Here is a 20,869-nt window from a genome sequence, read left to right as displayed (position 1 = left end):
TGTGATTTGATGGACATTTGGGTTGTCTCTCTTTTGGGGCTATGATGAATCAAGCTGCTGTGACCATTTCTAGGCAAGTATTTTTGTGAACCTGTGTTTCAATTCTTGGGACAAATATCTAAGCCTGAGAAACTGCCAAACAATTCTCCTAAGTGGTTGCACCGTTTTATAAACCTGTTCAGCAGTACATGAGAAGTTTTGTTGCCCCATATTTTTGCCAAATCTTATTACTATCGGGTTTTAAATTGTAATGATTTTAGTGTGTGAATGGATAAGTTGCTGTGATTTTAATTTACATTTTCCTGATAACTGATGATGTTGAGCAGCTTTTAATCTTCTTGTGGGCCATGTATCTTCTGTTTTCAAATGTATCTCAATCTTTTCCATATTTGCAATTTTTCCTTATATTGTTATTATTTAATTGCAAAAATTATTTATACCTTTTGGATACAAGTTCTTTGTCAAACATATGTTTTACAAATAATGTCTCCCAGTTGGTGGTCTGAATTTTCTTATGAATGTGAACTTTAAATATTTAAGAATATGTCATATTTAGAGGTAAATTTAAGAAAATAGGTGGAAAATATCCACACTAAAAACTACAAACATTGCTGAGAAAATTAAATTTCTAATAAATGGTGAGGTATACTTTGTGATTGGATTGCAAAACTCAATATTTTTAAATATTAATTTTCCCCAAATTAATGTAATAGATTCAATGCAATTCCCATCAAAATATCAGCAGGATTTTTGTGTGGAATTTGGCAAGGTGATTCTAATATTTAAATATTAGAATTGAAATTAAAATTGAAACACAATGATAGAATAGCTAGAATCTTATTTTTTAAGTAACAGATTTCCATCTTTATTAATTTCACTTATAAAAATTCCATTCAGTGTATTAACTATATTCTTGGAACAATATTCTTTGATTAAATTAATTAAAGACTATTTTATGGAAGCTCTATGGAGGTATACGTTCTTTAACAGATAGAGCTGAAGGGCATAAAAGTTCAAGCAGCCAATAACTGGAAATTGAATAACTTATGGATGTTTTGCTGAAGCTAATGTACAGTGAATTACACCTTTGTGTAAATGTAAAATTATTTTTATGAATATAATATTATACTATTTTGTCTTTTTTTTTTTTTTTTGAGATGGAGTTTTGCTTTCATTGACCAGGCTGAAGTGCAATGGTGCAGTCTAGGCTCACTGCAACCTCAACCTCCTGGGCTTAAGCAATTCTCCTGCCTCAGCCTCCCAAGTAGCCAGGATTACAGGCGCCTGCCACCATGCCCGAATAACTTCTGTATTTTTTAGTAGAGATGGGGTCTCACCATGTTGGTCAGGCTGGTCTCAAACTCCTGACCTGAAGTGATCCACCCACCTCGGCCTCCCAAATTGCTGGGATTACAGGCATAAGCCAACGCACCCAGCCTATTTTGTCATTTTTAACTTTAGCTTTTATTTAATATTTTTATTGAAACAATCTGATTTAATTATCAAATATTTATATAGCTACATAAAACCAAATCAGACCTGGCCCCACAGCTCCTCTTCATGCTGCTGCGTGTCGCCATGTACAATTCTGGGAGGAGGGAAAAGAGATTAGAGACAATGAATGCTTTTCCTTTTGCTCAATATCATTGATCAAATAATTTGTCTGCACCTATATAACAGGCCTGAGAAAATGGTGTAGTTTTATTAGAGGTAACTTTCCAGAATCAATAACTTTGCTAATGAATATAAAAGCCTGGGTGCCTTGCAGCCCAAATTCATGCAATTGGATGGATTGTTGTAATCAAGCACTGGCATTAGCGTTCTGTTGTGATGAAATAAGTGCTCTCTAATTTAGTCCTCAAGTGCTTCTGGCATTTCAACTCTTTGTTGGCATATAAAGCATACATTTCTCCTGTAGTAAAAAGTAATTTATTGACTTAAAAAAAAAACTTTATCACCTGTGATGAACAGACTATTGGCCTCATAAGCCTTTCTATTCAAACATTACTGGGCAGAAGTTGGCTTGCTCAAATCTTAGCAAATTGAAATTCAATCCAGATCAATAAGGTTTTTTTTATTCAATTTGGTCCTGGAATGGAAATAATCATAACATTTTATAATAAGTGTGTCTAATTTCAATTTTCATACTCTGTATTTATTCTGTATAGTCAAGCATAACTGCTGGCCTTGTTCCTTTGAGCTGACAAATTCGTGGGATAGATGTGCACCTAGCAGGTAACTCTTTATTTGGGAGGTAGTAGGGAAAGACTGTGCTTAGACATAATAATGAAAATTTGATAAATGTCAACCTAGAACTTCTAAGTGTCCCTAGGAATTTAAAACAATTCTATTTTCTCATCGTCTACATAGGTAACAAAAACGTATGCATAATCGTGCACTATTTTACTTAAATAGCAACTAGTTTGTCTCTATGAAATGCTTCCAACAGAGAAAAATATAAAGAACTATAAATTAGATGAAGTAGTTCTTAGCTAAAATATTCTGTGATGGGTTATCAGAATTGAAGTAGTTAAATGCACTGTGTCAGTTAGCTTTTGCTGTGTAACAAACCACTTAACCTTACTGGTTTAACATGACAACCATTTATTAACTCATTCTATGAAAGCAATTTCAGCTGCACTCTGCTTGGAAGTTCTGGTCTGGGCTAGACTCATGTGAGCATCTGTGATAACCTTGGTCAGCTCGTGGATCATCAAAGACCACCTGGCCACTCAGATCACTGGTGGTTAAACCATGGTTGGCTCAGGGTTGGGCACGGTGGCTCACGCTTGTAATCCCAGCACTTTGGGAGGACGAAGTGAGTGGATCACCTGAGGTCAGGAGTTCGAGACCAGCCTGACCAACATGGTGAAACCCCATCTCTACTAAAAATACAAAAATTAGCCAGGCATGGTGGCATGCTCCTGTAGTCCCAGGTACTCAGGAGGCTGAGACAGAAGAATTGCTAGAACCCAGGAGGCAGAGGTTGCAGTGAGACGCAATCACACCACTGCACTCCAGCCTGGGCAAAAAAGCGAGACTCCATCTGAAAAAAAACAAACAAACAAACAAACAAAAAAACAAAAATAAAACCATGCTTGGCTCAGTTGTTGGGGGCAATCATCTCATCCTCCAGAGGGCTGGTGGGAGCATATTTGCATAGTGGTCTCAGGTCTCTACGTATATCAATAAACATGCCTCAGCACATGAGCACTTCTAAGTTGTTGCATGTCTCATATTTGCTAATGCCCCATTTGTCAAAGCAATCTGGTTTCCAATCCCAGCGTCTGTGTAAGAGGACACTACCAAAGTGAATGGAGGCAGAGTGTGAGAGCAAATTGGAGTCACTGCTGCCATCAACCTGCCTCTGCCTGCACTACCAAAGGGAATGGAGAAACAGAGTGAGAGCAAATTGGAGTCACTACTGCCATCAACCTGCCCTCTGCCTGCACTACCAAAGGGAATGGAGACACAGAGTGAGAGCAAATTGGAGTCACTGCTGCCATCAACCTGCCTCTGCCTGCACTACCTCATGAGCTGTTCTTTCAGCACTCCCTCCTGCATATCCGTAGATGCACCACTTCCTCATTTCTAGCGCTGGGTTGTGTTTGCGAATATTTCAACAGCCTTTGCCTAATTCCTGATAACAAAATAAAGGTACATTTATGAAAATATTTTAATTATCTTGCTATAATTTAAAAGTTCCAAAATTTTTCTAATATATTAATTTTGAATTTTCAGTTTATTCTCTAGCTATTTTTCTAATTCTAGACTTATGTGACCATACAAGATTTCCTACATATTTTAGATATATTTGCAACATTCTAAAATTATTTCAAGTTTTGACTCTGTTTAAAATTGCGATCCCAAACGATGTAGTTCCTCTCCTCCTTACCTTTTACTATTTTCTTCTCATGACACTCATCCTCCTTTAAATCATCTGTAAATTATTGTGTTTATTGTCTGGTTTCCCCACATTGGGATGTATGTTATTTATACAGCCCAAAGCCTGAAATGAGGCCATTATTTGGCATGTGCTCACTAGATGCTTTTTGAAATGCATTAAATTGAGCTCTGCCAGAACACCATATACAAACCAGATGTACTCAACATTCATTCTTAAATTTAACTTAGATTGGATAGAGTTAGGCTTTGTAACTCAGAAGCTTATGTAAACAGTTGGCTTCCTCTAGAAGTCTTGATAACTATTCTTTCCCCAAATAAATACACAAATTATAAGAGTGACAGGGAAAGAGAAATACAGGGTAAGGAACATGTATATATTCATACATACATGTATATGATGTTCAGCTTTCTGTGGCCACTTGACTGGGCTAAAGGATGCCTAGATAACTGGTAAATCATACTTTTTGCGTGTCTGTGAATGTGTTCCTAGAAAAGATTAGCATTTGACTTAGTAGACCGAGTAAAGGAAATCACGTTCACTAAGCAGCTGGGCGCATCCCATCCAATCCACCGAGGGCCCAAATAGAGCAAAAACACAGAGAAAGGGAGAATTTTCTCTCTGTTTGACCTAGGACATCCATCTTCTCCTGCCCTGGAGCACTGGTGCTCCTGATTTTCTTTTTTCTGTTTTAGATCTAGGGTCTCTCTATGTTGCTCAGGCTGGTCTCAAACTCCTGGCTCAAGTGATCCTCCCACTTCAGCCCCCCAAATAGGTGGGATTACAGATACCAACACCACAGCCAGCTAGTGTGGTGGTCCTAATTTGTGGGCCTTTGGACTCGGACCTAATTATACCACCGGCTTTCCTAGTTCTTCAGCAGATCATGGGACTTCTCAGTCTTTAGAATTATGGGAGCAAATTCCCATAATAATCCTATAATGAATCTCTCTCTCCCTGTCATTCTTGTGTGTGCATGCTCTCTCTCTCTATGTCTCTCTTTGTATATATACATGGAGTCGTGTGTCACTTAACGAGGGGGGATACATTCTGAGAAATGCGTTGTTAGGCAATTTTGCCTTTGTGTGAACATTCTAGAGTGCATTTACACACATCTAGCTGACACAGCCTCCTACACACCTGGACTAGACAGTATAGCCTATTGTTCTAGGCTGCAAACTTGTACAGCAGGTTACTGTGCTGAATACTGCAGGCAACAGGAACACAATGGTATTTGTGTACCCAAACATAGAAAAGGTATGGTAAAATTATGGTATAAAATATAAAACCTGGTATACCTGTGTAGTTCACTTCACATGAATAGAGCTTGCAGGACTGGAAGCTACTCTGGTTGTCAGTGAGTGAGTAGTGAGTGCCTATGAAGGCCTGGGTAACAACTGCAAACTTCATGAAAACTACTTAGAGCCTACACTACATCATTAAAAAAGAAGCACTCTTCCTTCAATAATAAATCAAAGTTGGCTGATGTAACATTTTCACTTCATAAACTTTTAATTTTAACCTTTTGACTATTTTAACCTTTTGACTGTTTTAACCTTTTGACGATTTTATAATAACACTTAGCTTGAAACATAGGCATATTGTACAGCTGCAGAAAAATATTTTCTTTCTTTATATCTCTATAAGTTTTCCTCTGTTTATTAATTTTTAGTTTTTTAAACTAATACACAAACACACGTTAGCCTAGGCCTACACAGGGTCAGCATCATGAATATCACTGTCTTCCATCTCTATCTTGTCCCACAGGAAGGGCTTCAGGGGCCAAACACACATGAAGCTGTCATCTCTTGTGATAGCAATGCCTTCTGGAAGAGCTCCTCAAGGAGGTACCTGAGGCTGCTTTACAGTTCACTGTTTTTATAAGTAGAAATACACTCTACCATAATGATAAAACATAGGATATAGTAAACACATAAACAGGTAACAGTCATTTACTATTATTGTCAAATATGTACTGTACATAATTACATGTGCTATACTTTTTCTTTTCAGATGGAGTCTAGCTCTATTGCCCAAGCTGGAGTACAATGGCGCGATCTCGGCTCATTGCAACCTCCACCTCCTGGGTTCAAGCAATTCTCCTGCTGCAGCCTCCAGAGTATCTGGGACTACAGGCACGCACCACTATGCCCGGTTAATTTTTGTTATTGGTTTCATTATGTTGGCCGGGCTAGTCTCAAACTCCTGACCTCAGGTGATCCACTAACCTCGGCCTCCCAAAGGGCTGGGATTACAGGCGTGAACCACCGCGCCTGGGCTGTGCTATACTTTTATATGACCGGCAGCACGATTTATTTACACCAGCATCACCACAAACATATGGGTAATGCGCTGCACTATGACTTTATTCCGGCTACAGCATCACCAGGCAATAGGAATTTTCCAGCTCCACTAGAATCTCATGTCATGCTACCACCATTGTCTATGTGGGTCTTCTGTTAACTGAAACATTGTTACGAGGTGCTTGGCAGGGTGTGTGTGTGTGTGTGTGCATATATATGTGTGTGTGGATGTGTGTGTGTGGTGGGGTGTGGGTGTGTATATGTGTGTGTATGTGTGTGTGTGTTCTGTCTCTGGAGAACTATCCCTAACACACTGTATATGACATATACATTTATGGGTATATCTATGTAAAGACGTGCATATATAGAGATGCATGTGTATGTAATATACACAGACATTTAAATCTGCAGAAAATGTATTTTGGATGAAATTCATTTTTCCATTTTTATTTCATAATTATCTTCATCCTTCCAAAAGGCCCCACCCAGAAAACAACATTTGTAAAAAGTAATGAAATAGATTTAATCTGGTTGAAATTGACTTTAGATCCAATAGTTTAAAGAGCCCTTGTTACTAATTCTCAGTGTTTTGGAATAACAGCTCTATGTCTGGCTATATGCATCGTGGTTAAATGCACAGATTCTAGAACTGAATGGCCGAGGGCACATCCCTTGCTCTTTCACTCACTAATGTGACCTAGAGCAAGTCATTTACCACCTCCATACACTCATCCCTCCGTATCCACAGGGGAGTGGCTCTAGGACCCCCAAAGACACCGAAATCTACAGATGCTCAAGTCCGTGATATAACAGGGCACACTATTTCATATAAGCTACACACATCCTTGCTTTTTCCTTAATCATTTCTAGATTACTTAGAATACCTAATACAATGTAAATGCTATGTGAATAGTTGTTATACGGTTTCGTTTAAGGAATAATGACAAGAAAAAACTCTGTACCTGCTCAGTACAGATGCGATTTTTTTTTAATTTTTGAAGATTTTCAATCTACAGTTGGTTGAATCCAAGGATGTGGAGCCCATGGATCCAGAGAGCCAACTGTACTCAATATGATTTTTTAAAGATTCTTCCATATTTCAAGCACTGTGCAAGGCACTAGAATAGAACAACAGACAAGACCTACAAGAAGCCTTTGGGGGCTGGGCACAGTGGCTCACGCCTGTAATCCCAGCACTTTGGGAGGCTGAGGTGGGCGGATCACAAGGTCAGGAGTTTGAGACCAGTCTGGCCAACATAGTGAAACCCCATCTCTACTAAAAATACAAAAAATTAGCCGGGCGTGGTAGTGTGCACCTGTAATCCCAGCTACTCGGGAGGCTGAGGTAGGAGAATCGCGTGAACCCAGGAGGTGGAGGTTGCAGTGAGCCAAGATCACGCTATTGCATTCCAGCCCGGGCGACAGTGTAAGACTCCATCTCAAACAAACAAACAAACAAACACAAAACAACACAAAACAAAAAAGAAGCCTCTTGGACTTAGTCTGGTGGTAAATAGACAATGACAAGGCAATGATATAAGTGTTATGATAACACAGTACCAAGCGCTATGGGATACTGTGGACACACAGATAAGGGTTTCTTCACTTAAACTTAAGAGTTTATGGAAGATTTTCCCAAGTGTATTACTCGAAATGAAGATAAAAATGAGGAATAGAAGTTAACGATATAAAGTATGGGTTGTAGGTAGGAAGGAAAAATGTTGTAGACAAAAATGCTTGACGCTAGAGATGACATGGTGTGGTTTAGGAACTGAAAACAGGGCACCTGGACTGGAACTAGATTGAGGGTGGGCAGGAAGGGTGGAGTCAAGACTCAATAGTACAGAAACAGTGTATAACATAGAGAAGTTCATTTGAGCTTTATACATTCTGACTTGCCTTTCAGAATCAATTACCTTAAAAATAGCTAATTTGACAGCCAAGCATGGTGGCGGGCGCCTGTAGTCCCAGCTACTCCGGAGGCTGAGGCAGGAGAATGGCGGGAAGCCGGGAGGCGGAGCTTGCAGTGAGCCAAGATGGCGCCACTGCACTCCAGCCTGGGCACAGAGTGAGATTCTGTCTCCAAATATATATATATATATATATATATATATATATATATATATATATATGTGCGCATATATATATAATTACGGCCAGGCACAAAAACATTTGGAGTCCGGAGGATGGCACAAAACATGACTTCCCTTTTCCTCTCAAGCAGACAACGGTTCCTCACAGAGAGCCCACCGAGACGAACGGACATCAGGAGCCTTGTCTCCTGGACGTTGCCTTCCACTCCCTGTGCTTCCTCTCATCCAGCTTTTCCTCCCTGCTTCATGTCTCCTCAGTCGTTTCTATTCCTCTATCTGCCGCCAAAGGGCGGAGATGCCTCCAGGTCGTGTGTAGAAACCCCAGACGGGTTTGGTGAATCTGGGAGCACAGGGTGTGCCGGAATCCTGAAGAGATTCCAGGAAAGCTGCAGCGCCCTGTGACCCCGCGCGGCCCAGGAATCAGCGAGCGGAGCGTCTGGTTCGTTTGTCTCAGCTGTCAGGTGCCAGGTTCACAGAGACCCGTACCTGATGGCCTGAGAACCCTAGAGGGCCAGGGAAGTCGTCACGTACTTCAGCTTGCCAGAGAGGGATGGAGAAGCCGCTGACGGAGGCCTGTGACCATGAAGCGGGCGTGTGGCCAGAAGAGAGGGTTCCTGGGAACTGGCGGCTGAGACCAAACAAAATGACGGACACCTCCACAGACGCCCCTGTGCGGAGGAGACGATCGCCAAGGGCGAGAAACCTCCTCCCCACCTCACACACGTGTCGCCAGGAGGGCCGCCAAGAATCTAATCTGACTCTGGACAAAGAGGGTACTAAAATGGCCAGAGGAGACTCTGAATATTATTAATATGTGAGTTTTCACTACTTGATGAAAAAATCCACAAAATAAAAATGACATTCAGCTATAAAAGAAATAAATTGGCCATTTTTCACCCATGAAATTTGTCTGGGAATTTTTATCTGCTCTACCCGCAAAGCCTCTGCTGTCTCTCTCTCTCTTTCTCCCTCCCTCCCTCCCTCTCCCTCTCTCTCTCTCTCTCTCCTCCCCACCCCCAGACCCCACTCCACCAAAGCAGAAGGGAAATACACACAGTAGGATGAGATGCATAGAAGATCATCCTGTCAAATAAACGCCATTTTGAGCGATAGAAAAGGAAGATTTTTATGATCATTATTGCAGGTATGTTTTTGGATCCTATTCAAAAGCATATCTTGGCAACAATAATTACTGTAACATCATCAGGAAAAGAAAACCTCAACATGCCTCCTCTTCTTTTCTTTACTCACAGAATAATGGAATAAAAATGTCTCTGAATAGGCCGGGCGCGGTGGCTCACGCCTGTAATCCTAGCACTTTGGGAGGCCGAGGCGGGCAGATCACGAGGTCAGGAAATCAAGACCATCCTGGCTAACACGGTGAAACCCCGTCTCTACTAAAAATACAAAAAATTAGCCGGGCGTGGTGGCAGGCGCCTGCAGTCCAGCTACTCGGAGAGGCTGAGGCAGGAGAATGGCGTGAACCCGGGAGGCGGAGCTTGCAGTGAGCCGAGATTGCGCCACTGCACTCCAGCCTGGGTGACAGAGCGAGATTCCGTCTCAAAAAAAAAGTCTGAATAAACTCATTGTTTTGCCAATGATAAGAAAGCACTTTCTTAAGAAAAATTAGAATCCTCTATTTTCCATTCCTGCTAATTATTTGAATTTCACTCTTGGGTCTGCTCTCTAAACAAGTCTACTAGGATGTACTGAAGACAAATATAAGGATTTAACAAAAAATATCATTAGTTAATCTAATTCCAAAGAGCAGAACTTTCTTGGAGAAATTAACAGTGAAAGGAATATTCTATCAAAGGTATTTTTAATTTTAAAATGCTTAAGTCAGAAGACTGATTATATCCTAAAAGGAAATAATCATCAGTAGCTTTACTGACTGCTTTTTCTTAAGTTTTACTATTGTTTCAAAGAACTTTTTAACATATGTTATCAGAATTTGAGAGAAAATATTGATTTATTATCCTGACCCATTCAAGCTAAAAATATTACTGAAACTATTTTATCAAATGTTTGCAAATTATATATTGCTTGAATTTTCAAATGACATTTAATAAATATTGATTTTTAACAAAAGCATTTTATTTCTTGAAAGTTGACAGATACTTTTCGTTTCTTTTCTTAAACAATTAAATACAACAACAAGCTTTGTGGAAAGAAAACATTAGCAAAATTCAATTAACTATAAATATAGCCAACCTCCTGAAAGGAATATTATGAAGACTAACAAAGTCAGAAACAAGCAAATGCACAATGGTTATTATTCCAGTCCAAATTATGATTAGAATTGTATACAATTTCCTAGTCAAAACAAATTTCTTATTTGTTCCCAATTCCGGATAGAAACCGTAAAGTAAATCACAAGTATGAGCTAAGTTTACTTTGCCAGTAGTGTTTGGCAAACAATCGCCTTGTGATCACTGTGGCTGATCAATTTAATTAGATGTCAGAATCAATGAACCACAGGCGAGTGAGGTGAACTGCAACCATGAAGTCTAACCCTTTTTCCAAGACAAAGATACACTGAATTTGAGGTGTTTATTGTTTTAGCTTTCCATGATTTAAGACTATCATCAGAAGGCATAGCCTTCTCTCTTTAGAATCTACAGTTCTGCAGTGCCTACAAACTGTAAATGACATATGAAGCTTTCACAAATTTGCTCTGAATTATTGGGTATATAATCCAAGCCCATGTGGAACTTTCCCTTATAGAACTCCTCAGGGCTGAGCGCCCCCCACATATTTGCCAGCATGACTGAACTGGGGTTGTACAGAGAAGTGAGGGCCTAGAAATGTAATGGATGGACTTTAGCTACAACCTATGAGATGAGCACACAATTCCAGAGTCTGTAAGTCAGGCTGATTAATGGAAGTGAGCAGCTCAGAATAAGTGGCAGTTCAAAGACAATAAATCTCACAGTGTAGCCAAGCTCTAGCCCATTCTTTTTTTTTTTATTTTTTTTGACAGAGTCTCTCACTCTGTTACCCAGGCTGGAGTGGAGTGGTGCGATCTCGGCCCACTGCAACCTTCGCCTCCCGGGTTCAAGTGATTCTCCTGCCTCAGCCTCCCGAGCAGCTGGGACTACAGATGAGCACCACCACGCCCGGCTAATTTTTTGAATTTTTAGTAGAGACAGGGTTTCACCTTGTTAGCCAGGATGGTCTCCATCTCTGACCTCGTCATCCGCCCACCTGGGCCTCCCAAAGTGTCAGCATTACAGGCGTGAGCCACCGCGCCCGGCCTTAGCCCACTCTTTTGAAGATGGCAGGGAGGCAAATATGTGGCACAGTGATGACTGTGAGAAATAGAACTGTCTCAGACAAGTGTGTGTACTCTAAATACAAATACAGAAAACATCCAAGACTACTAACAGAAATCAGGAAAAACATCAAATCAGAACATGGAACACTGCAACTTCTCATTTTAGAAAAAGACAATGTAGTTACTTGAAGTAAAAACATTTTCAAATTTTCAATGTATTATTTTAAAACATGAATGCACTGAAGACAAACAAGTATAAGGATTTAACAAAAAATCTCAATCTGATTCCAAAGAGCTGAACTTTCTTGAAGAAATTAACAATTGAAGGAATATTCTATCAAACATATGTCTAATTTAAAAATGCTGAAGCCCAAAGACAGATTATGTCCTAAAATGAAATGTGCTATACTTCTTTTTGTCTTGAGGAAAAGTTTTTCAGAGATGAGAATCTTTTCTGAAAAATTACTATGTCTAATGTTCAAATAGCACACACACATGCACACCTGCTAACTGCTTTTTTGTTGATCTTGGCTTCTCCAAATGCTATGATGATATAATAATCCATCTGGGGAAAGAGGATCTTCAATTTCATTACATTCTGAACAGGGATTGATAGATTTCACTTGGCTTCCTCAACGCTGATATTGGGAGATGCAAACTTTCAGCAGAAGTGATCTGGTTGAAGGGGCAGAATGCAATACTCAGCACTAGCTGAAACACGTTAACTGTGTACAAGGCCAGAAGCCCAGGGATATTGGAAAGCAGGAAGACTGGAAGTTCTGACTTTGCCAAGCCTGTGGCCCTCTCCCTCTCTTCCTAGACAATGATGTATCTCCTGTGATTACTGGGAGTCATAGATGTGAGGTTGGTAGGGTCTCCCCTCAGACACAGAGAATAAAGAGCAAGAATAAATGAGTTAATTCTCTTTTAAAAATCTATTTTTTTTTATTTCTTAAGAGCCAGAACAGCTGGAAAACATTTAAGCAGGGTTTAGTCAGCCCTGAAAAATCTTTTCTCAGTGTCCTAGGGAAGTTTTATCAGAGCAAATGTATGAAAGCAGCATGGGATTGCAGAGTATATAATCGTAGAATATCCAGGCAAACTTTAACATCTACACAGATGATAAAAATGGTCACTACTTATAGAGTGCTTCTTATCTACCCGGAACTTTAAGTGCACTGTATCATTTAATCCTTTCAACAACTCTTGGAGATAGGATCCCCGTCCCAGAGATAAAGAAGTAAAGTGAGTTTCCTACTTTCCCAAGATTATACAGCTGGTGAGACGTGAGGCCTACATTTAGGATCAGAGCAGCTGATTTCAAAGAATGTGGGAAGGGATGCTTACGTGGGCGGAGCCATGCTCGGGTCGGAAACACCTCCAACCTAAAGCACTTGGAACCAACATTTTAAAATCAAGCCAGAGAAAAATTAGTTCTGTACTTATTTTTTACGTTTTAATTTAATTTTAATTTTGTGTTATTATTTCTGTACTACTACTCTCCTTCACCTTTAAAACAATTAGAAGACAGAGAAATAGGCAAACAAAGAAGAGAAAAAAGCTAAGAAATCCATATCCTAGGGCTGCAGGCAGTGTTCTAACATGGCAGAAGCAGGTGCCATCAGACGTACCCTCCAGGACGGAGTGATCATTGCAAAAGGCAGATTGCAGGCTATTCAGTGAGCAAGCAGTTGGGGTTTGTGACCAAAACAATTTACATTTGAATTACCCACACTAAACAAAGTGAGTACAAATAGTAGGGAGAAGGGAACATGAGATAAGGTTAATAACCTCAACTTGAGATGTCCTCAAAAGATAGATGGAACAGATATAATGAAGGTGACGGTAGGGAGGATAGTGCTAGTGGCTAACACCTCAGGAACTCTTGGTTTTAGAATCAGATTTCATTAATTGAAAGCAATAAAATGGGGCAGTAAAACAAACGCTTTGGGAAGAAAGAAACCCATATCGGGTAAAGCTCAAAGTCCTAGTGATGCCAAGATATGAGTCAATTAGGTTAGGAAAAAAGTATTTATGAATAAGGTAATTGAACTCTACAACTTTGTAGCCTCTTTTTTTCTTTGAGAGTATCTGATCTACAGTGTATCATTTGCAAAATCTCCTATCTACCAGTGGAAATGAAGCTGCAGAGTTCCCTGACCCCCTCGCAGGACATGCAACAGCGGTGTGGCTCGTATGTTCTGCCACTGCACACTCAAACCCCTTATGGGAGGGGGCCCACAGGCAGGTGCAGGAGCCAGGCTGAGTGTGTTTTGGGCTCCGGCCCCATGGTAGCATCTAAGGGTGGGTGCCTGCAACTCCCAAAGCCCAAGCGGACGTGTGTTACAGTTCACTCTTTGAGCTTTGCTGTTTGCAGATGGCTTAAGTGTTAACCAGCTCAGTGCCCTCTCAGTACCCAGGTCCTTGTCCAGAATCCAGGAAGAATCAGGTTGTACACAGACTTGAAGGATGAATGTGGGGGTTTTACTGAGTGGTGGAGGTGGCTCTCAGTGGGATGGATGGGGAGCTGGAAGGGGGATGGAATGGGAAGATGATCTTCCCTTGGAGTTTGGCCATCCAGCAGCCGATCTCCTCTCCAACCATCCCCAGCTGAACTCCTCTCGATGTTCAGATGTTCCTTCTCTTCTCTCTGCCACACCATTCTGCTATTCTTCTACTCTTCTGTTCATCACTTCCTCGCCTGCTTCTGGAGCCTGGGGATTGGGGTTTACATGGGTACAGGATAGTGGGGCATGGCAGGTGAAAAGGCAACTTTTGGGCAGGAAAACAGGAATGCCTGTTCCCACTTAGGGCCGTGGTCTTCCAGGCTTGAAGGCGAGGCCTTTGCTAGGGCACCATCATCTTCTACCCAGTATTTCCCTGTCTCCTGTCTCTATCAGAAATATAAATTTTTGTTCTGTATTAATTCAATGGGGGAAAAGGCATTAGTTAAATCTTCCAACCTTACAGTTGAATGTTAACATTTAATTTCACTACTAAAATAAATGACTAATATCACTACCCTGAAATTTGATAAATTTTAATATTATATCTCTGCACTCAGTTACAAGTAATAAAAATACAAAAAAAAAAAAAAAAAAAAACTTCTAGAAAGAGAATGGAGGAAATGGGAAACTCTTATATAAAGTTTTATTTAAACTATCCCTGATTGAAATTTTGGTTAAATGTGGCAGTGTAAGCACAAATGTTATCTGCTCTGCCTTAAGAAAATCAACTAAGGCCGGGAGTGGTGGCTCACGCCTGTAATCCCAACACTTTGGGAGGCCGAGGCGGACAGATCACCTGAGGTCAGGAGTTCGAGACCAGCCCGGCCAAGATGGTGAAACCCTGTCTCTACTAAAAATACAAAAATTAGCCAGGCATGGTGGCAGGTGCCTGTAATCCCAGCTGCTCAGGAGGCTGAGGCAGGAGAATCACTTGAACACGGGAGGTGGAGGTTGCAGTGAGCTGAAATCACACCATTGCACTCCAGCCTGGGAGACAAAGCAAGACTCTGTCTCAAAAAAAAAAAAAAAAAAAGAAAGAAAGAAAATCAACTAAGAGGAGAGCAAATAAATTTAAACATCCATGAGCCCACTAGGACAAAAGAATGGGAGAAGTAATATTAGAAGATAAAAAGTTTAATATTTCTTTGACATTTAACAGACTAGTAGGCATTGATTGAGTAGAATAAAGAAAGCTGCAACCTAAGAAGAAAAGAAATGTGATTCACTCAGAGAATCTCAGAAAGTTTCACAGCTAGGAGTCAGCAAATAAGCAACCGTGGGGGACTGGGTGAGGCTTAAATTCAGAAATAAAGTGATTACATGCGTTCTAATTGCAGACACACAAGACCGTTCCCATGGCTCCCAGAAGGCTGTGGTCAGATGTTATCTCCAAGAAGGAAATTCTCCTTTAGACACGGGAGTCAGGTGACGCCCAACAACAAAGGCCCGCTCTGTTAAGGGGACCACTGGCCAATACGCCATCCCATACTTACTCCCAATCATCCCCCAGTGCATCACACTTACAAATGCACAGGCAAGGACCACTGGCCAATACGCCCACTCCCATAGGGACTCCCAGTCATCCCCAGTGCATCACACTTATGAATGCACAGGCAAGGACCACTGGCCAATACGCCATCCCATACTTACTCCCAATCATCCCCCAGTGCATCACACTTACAAATGCACAGGCAAGGACCACTGGCCAATACGCCCACTCCCATAGGGACTCCCAGTCATCCTCAGTGCATCACACTTATGAATGCACAGGCAAGGACCACTGGCGAATACGCCATCCCATACGTACTCCCAATCATCTCCCAGTGCATCACACTTACGAATGCACAGGCAAGGACCACTGGCCAATACGCCATCCCATACATACTCCTAGTCATCTCCCAGTGCATCACACTTATGAATGCACAGGCAAGGACCACTGGCCAATACGCCCACTCCCATAGGGACTGCCAGTCATCCCCAGTGCATCACACTTACTCATGAATGCAGAGCCAAGGATCAGGAGGCATTTGGGACAGAGTTTTCATATGAGTAGAACAAACTCAATCTGACAGATTAAAGGAAACACAGAAGAAGGGAGAGAGTGCAGAAACAGAAAAAGTTATATTCGGAACCCTATTTCTAGTATCTCTGAAGATACAAGACCTACAGCAAGAAAAAGATAGCAAGGAGAAGCAGCTCTTTCGTAATGCATGTATAGGTGGTAAAATTATAAACACAGCTAAGACATGATGACACTAAAGGCAGAAAAGTGTTTGACTCCTGGGGGTACTGGGGTGGGGGCATGAGGAAGAGTGTGGTGATTGGAGACGGACACCTGGGAGACTGCTAGGTTTTGGTAAGACTTTATTTCTTCACCTGTGTGGTTGTTGCATATTATATGGCTTTATAACCACTTGTTAAATATACGTTTACATTTTGCACATCTTTCTGTATGTACGCTGTATGTCTCTCTCTCACACAGACACACACACACACACACACACACACAGAGTGATAAAGGGCAAAAATGGAGAAATTGAAAGGGCTCTTGGAAAATACAACTCTGACAATACCCCACCCTCCTTCCAAAAAAAGAAAAGATTGAAAGTGGAAGATGGAGCGTCGAGGTGGGAAATGAGAAAGCATATCTGCAGATGACATAAAGAAAACATTCTCCTAAAATCATCCACAGAACTTGAAATAGAAAGGAAAAGTCTACTTTTAATGAAAACAGGAGTGAGGTGAAATGCCAAACCACAACACAGAGAAAAAGCCTGCCAGCCCAGGGTACACTGAGCAGGGCTGCTTGTGGGGAGTAGCAGAGCGTTGACACTGAGGCCGCAGACACCAGAAAGCCCAATGTGAGGGGCCCGTCCTAGAGGGCTCGCCACAGTGGCGCTGGAGGCACGGGCTGGCTACTAATTTCCCCTGGTCCTGGGTCACAGTCTAGAAACAGAGGTAGAGTTAGACGTGGGCCACCAAACACACCACAGCCAGATGGCAGGCTGGGGCAGAGCAATGGCCACTGGATACCAAATATGACTATGAGGCTCTACCTTGTCCTAGCCAGGGACCTGGCCCTCCATGAAATGCTTCCCTCTACCTACAGTAGGAAACAGATGTCTCAGGAGAAAGAAAACATAGTCTGAAATGAGGAATCAGAATTAATTATAAATGCCTTAAAATAATGCAAAATAAGCAGAGTTACACCAGCAGAAAATGCATGTCCGGTCCAGAAAGTGCATCTGAAACTGTAAAATGTGGTGACTGAGAAGCTGCACCAAATATTTTATCACTATTAACAACAACAGGCCAGGCGCAGTGGCTCACGCCTGTAATCCCAGCACTTTGGGAGGGCGAGGTGGCTGGATCATTTGAGGTCCAGAGTTCGAGACCACCCGGGTCAACATGGTGAAAACCCATCTCTACTAAAAATACAAAAATTAGCTGGGCGGTGGTGGCGCTCACCTGTAATCCCAGCTACCTGGGAGGCAGAGGCGGGAGAGTTGCTTGAGCCTGAGAGGCAGAGGTTGCTGTAAGCTGAGATCACGTCACTGCACTCCAGTCTGGGTGACAGAGTGAGACCCTGTCTCAAAAAAAAAAAAAAAAAAACACAACAAAAAACAACAACAACAAAAGAATGCAAAATAATGAAATAATGAAATAATCGCCACGCTGAGCCAGAGGCAAATGGCCAACCACCAGACCACAGGCAGGCTATGAGGGGCTAGCCACCCTCTGCCATCCTGCTAAGGCACTGCAGACACATGAGCAAGCCTGGGTGAGATTAGCCGGAGCCAGCCCAGACCATGGGAACTCTTCAGCAGATCCTTAGGTTAACAAACTGTTGCTGTTTAAGTGACTAAATTTGGGGATAATTTCCTAATCAACAGAAGCTAACAGACACACTTGGAAATTACAGATTTGAAATAGATGTGGAATGTCTCCCTCATCACCTATGTTCCATTGCCCTTGGAATAGGGGGGCTGTGAATCAATATGTGGCTTGTAGCTTTGTGTCTAGAAACAGTATAAAAAATTGTTGGGAAATCAAGGCGGTGGCTTCAATTATCCAGGTGGCCCGCAAGCACCCTGACTCTTGTTTGCGGCAGCCACATAGGCCCTGGATAGGTGAAAGGGCAAAGGGAGCTGTGGGTGCCCCAGGACACCAGCTGTGTCTCCCGGCCTGTGTCCTCCTTTAAAGCCCAGTAAATGTGGCATCAGATTAAAGCTGTCTGTGTCTTGCAAGTCTGATGGCCAGCTTGAATCTGTAATCAACAGGGCAGTGTGTAGCAGTATTCAATACTGGAAGAGCTGAGACCCGTGAAATTTTGCACCAAGAAAGTGCAACCCAAAGATTTTATACCAACTATTATTTCAATCAAGTATAAAAGCAATACAAACTGATTTTTGAATGTTCAAAGATATGGGAACATTGTTTATATGGAACTGCTTGGAAAATCTAGCAAACAACAATCATCAGTGAACCAAATGTTGACAGGGTATGAAAAGTTGTAGCCAGGGGCCTGGTGATGAGCATGGAACCTGCCTGATGGTAGGAGAACTCAGTGAAAGAGACAAGAACAGGAACAGAATGTCAGCACTACAAATGTTAAAACCATCGCTGTGATCTGACTACTATGGAGGGTTTTGTGTGGCATCACTGATTTTCTTCTCTTTCATACACAGGGCAGAAAAAGCATGGAAGTAAGAAAAAGGAGCAGAAAAGAAAAAATAAGTATGTGATTCACAATGAAGATATGCCAGTTATGAATTCTAGAGATTAAATAACACAGCATCAATGTTCTTAAAACAAAAAGTAGGCTGGGCACGGTGGCTCACGCCTGTAATCCCAGCACTTTGGGAGGCCGAGGTGCGCGGATCATGAGGTCAGGAGATCAAGACCATTCTGGCTAACACAATGAAAGCCCATCTCTACTAAAAATAAAAAAAAATTAGCTGGGCTTGGTGGCAGGCGCCTGTAGTCCCAGCTACTCGGGAGGCTGAGGCAGGAGACTGGTGTGAACCTGGGAGGCAGAGGTTGCAGTGAGCCGAGATCGAGCCACTGCACTCCAGCCTGGGTGACACAGCAAGATTCCGTCTCAAAAAAAAAAGTAGAACATGCATAAGGAAAGACACAGGAGCACAGCAGGGAAAATTACATCACCTCTATCAGGCTGTGACTGCTGAAGAGAGCAAAAGTAAGTCATGATGTAAAAATGTAAATCACATAGTTTTCTCTAATTGATAGATAACAAACTTGGCACCTTAAAAATATAGAATGCTCTTTTTTTTCAGATTCCGCAGATCATAAAAAAGACTATATTTCAGACCACAAAACTTCAGTAATTTCTAAAAACTATTTTTAATTCTTTAATGAAGATGCAGTGAAATTAAATAAATAATAAAACTCCAAAACACAATAAAACATATAGGTTTTGAATGTTTTCTTATATCATTAAGGGCCAAAGAGAAAAACGTTGAAGAATATTTGTAAAAGAACTGACCCCATATGACAACATCTGTATGACCCAGGTAGATCTGCACTCAGAAGAAATCTAGAGCCTTAAATAACCATATTAATAAAAACAAGAAAAAACTTTAAAATATCAACAAAATATAGACAAAAATATATAAAATTGACAGAAAATTAAGGCAGAACTTAGTGACTAAAGCAAAATGGTAGTAATAGTAGTATTTTTTAATTCAAGAGCTGTATCTCTAGGGAAGCATTTAAAAAGTAAACTACCTTATTCAAGAAAAAAACCAAGAATATAGATAAGTACATAAAGCAAGAAATAAATAAAGGTCAATCACAGATAGAGACCCCTGCAATGGACCACTAAGACTACTTAATTTCATGCAAAGATCGAACAGAGTCTTTGCCTAATCTCCAGGCCGTGCGAGTCTCAACCTGAGAGACGGAGGAGTCCTTCTCCTGGACCAGATAGTCCAGGGGAATCTGTGGGTTGAAGGTTCTGTTCACATGTTCCTATCTCACATCTCAGAGCCCTTCTTTCCATTGAGTGCTCTCACTTTGTGTAGGACCCCTTTTAGGGCTGAGAATTGAGCCTATAGTGAGTTAAATCATGGTCTCCAAAAAGATATATCCATGTCCCAGTCCCCCAAAACTGTGTCTGTGACCTTATTTAGGAAAGTGTTCTTTGCAGATATAATTAAGTTAAGGACCTCAAGATGAAATTATCTTGGGTTATCCAGGTGGGCCCAACATTCAATGACATACAGAAGGGAAGACACACAGAAGAAAAGACAGAGAGTATAATAAGTCCATGTGAATATCCAGGCAGAGATGAGTGTTGCAATCAAGAGTCCAAAGAAGAGAAGACAAGGGTATGTTCCAAGCACACTTACCCAGTTTCCTGTTCTAGGCAGTTCTCTGTGTTGAGCTCCTCTGGGGCCGAACAAAAGAGTATTGAAAGTATTGTTGTCTCTCTGGACCAAAGCCTGTACTGACCACAAAACAAAGCCCTTCTTGGATTCACCCTCAGCCCACACTCAATCATGTGGGTACATGGCAAGAAGAGACATGAAAAGATAAAAGAAAAGGGGCCTCTTTGTCTCAAATCCCAGAGAGCTGAAATCATGCCCTTCCTTCTGGATCAGGCTGAATGGTGGTCCCCAGGGAGATAAGTCCGTGTCTTATTCCAGGAACCTCTAATTGAGACCTTATTTGGAAAAAGGGTCATCAAAGGTATAATTAAGGCTTTGAGATGAGATCATCTTGGATTCTCTGGATGGGCCTTAAATCCTTTTAAGACACACAGG

General features: G+C 41.4%; 1 long non-coding RNA gene across 1 annotated transcript in view; it reads right to left on the bottom strand.

Moving 5' to 3' along the window:
- LOC129481354 (uncharacterized) overlaps positions 1 to 8,322 on the bottom strand; it is a 34,790-nt gene extending 26,468 nt beyond the window's left edge. Inside the window, exons 1-2 of the long non-coding RNA XR_008657368.2 lie at positions 8,124 to 8,322; positions 1,540 to 1,588 (exon numbers count right to left, since the gene is read on the bottom strand). This is a non-coding gene — a long non-coding RNA (uncharacterized lncRNA). The remainder of the gene's footprint in view (positions 1 to 1,539; positions 1,589 to 8,123) is intronic.
- Positions 8,323 to 20,869: the final 12,547 nt, after the last annotated feature.

Source organism: Symphalangus syndactylus, chromosome 4 (genome assembly GCF_028878055.3).
Source record: "Symphalangus syndactylus isolate Jambi chromosome 4, NHGRI_mSymSyn1-v2.1_pri, whole genome shotgun sequence".
Taxonomy (NCBI): domain Eukaryota; kingdom Metazoa; phylum Chordata; class Mammalia; order Primates; family Hylobatidae; genus Symphalangus; species Symphalangus syndactylus.
Note: the sequence above shows the minus strand (reverse complement) of the source record. Positions and strands in the feature narration are given on the sequence as shown.